The following is a 775-nucleotide window of genomic DNA, read 5'->3' as shown; positions in this document are numbered from 1 at the left end:
GTCCTAAAATGAACAATTTTTAGTGTAAGAACAAGACTTACCCATGAATTTCAACCATGTTGGCCACAAGAAGGTTTACCAACCGTCTTCTTGAGCTATCTGTCAATGTTCTCATTTTATCATATTCATCCAAAATAATCTGTCCACTCGATTTAGCCTGGAGAGCATTTCTCACCATCTACAACATTAAGCACCAGAATGTATGAGATTATATCCATCTTCATCATCACATTCTGCAATCAACCCATGGTTTAATAAGCGGCTTACCTCTTTTGCCGCATCCTGTTCGGCATGGGTTCTTGTCCCTCCGTTCGTGTGAACAATCACTGTATCATCAGATGAATCAGATGATAGTGAGGTATCTCCAGAAACTGTTACTGATGAGATGTCTGACGAGGTTGACTCCAATGAAGTAGATGATAAATCATGGTGAAGCACAACTTGAAACAGGTAATACAAAAAAAATGGGTGGGGGGGGGAGAGAAATCAGTCTACCTAAATCCTAATTATGACCTACTCCTTCCCAAACAAGGTGTAGTCTCACCTGTTGACTTTTCAGTTGTCACTATAAAAGTAAGGTTCCCTGCTTGCAAAAGCTCTTCAAACACATCTGCATCAACTTCTGTTCCTGTTTCATCTGTCAAGTGTAGCTCAGCCTCAAGTGGAAGATTTAGCTTTTGAATGACTGAAAAAAATTACATCCAGAGCAATGGAAAAATTTGCAAAGCTTGTTCTTCAATATTTTAAGTAAACCTGTAAAAGTACATTTTATTTC

The 775-nt window shown here is 38.6% G+C and overlaps 1 protein-coding gene and 1 long non-coding RNA gene across 2 annotated transcripts in view; both read right to left on the bottom strand.

Moving 5' to 3' along the window:
- The window catches only part of LOC106511775 (uncharacterized), a gene marked incomplete at both ends in the record, with an annotated part of 7,137 nt that overhangs the window by 5,309 nt on the left and 1,053 nt on the right, over window positions 1–775 (bottom strand).
- Window positions 21–756, bottom strand: LOC106511776 (uncharacterized). Its single transcript, XR_001309556.1, has 3 exons — window positions 545–756; window positions 268–440; window positions 21–178 (listed from the first exon to the last, which is right to left on the bottom strand). It is a non-coding gene; the product is annotated as an uncharacterized LOC106511776 (long non-coding RNA).

Source organism: Austrofundulus limnaeus, unplaced genomic scaffold (assembly GCF_001266775.1).
Source record: "Austrofundulus limnaeus strain Quisiro unplaced genomic scaffold, Austrofundulus_limnaeus-1.0 Scaffold3201, whole genome shotgun sequence".
Classification (NCBI taxonomy): Eukaryota; Metazoa; Chordata; class Actinopteri; order Cyprinodontiformes; family Rivulidae; genus Austrofundulus; species Austrofundulus limnaeus.
This window is presented reverse-complemented; position numbering and strand designations above follow the sequence as displayed.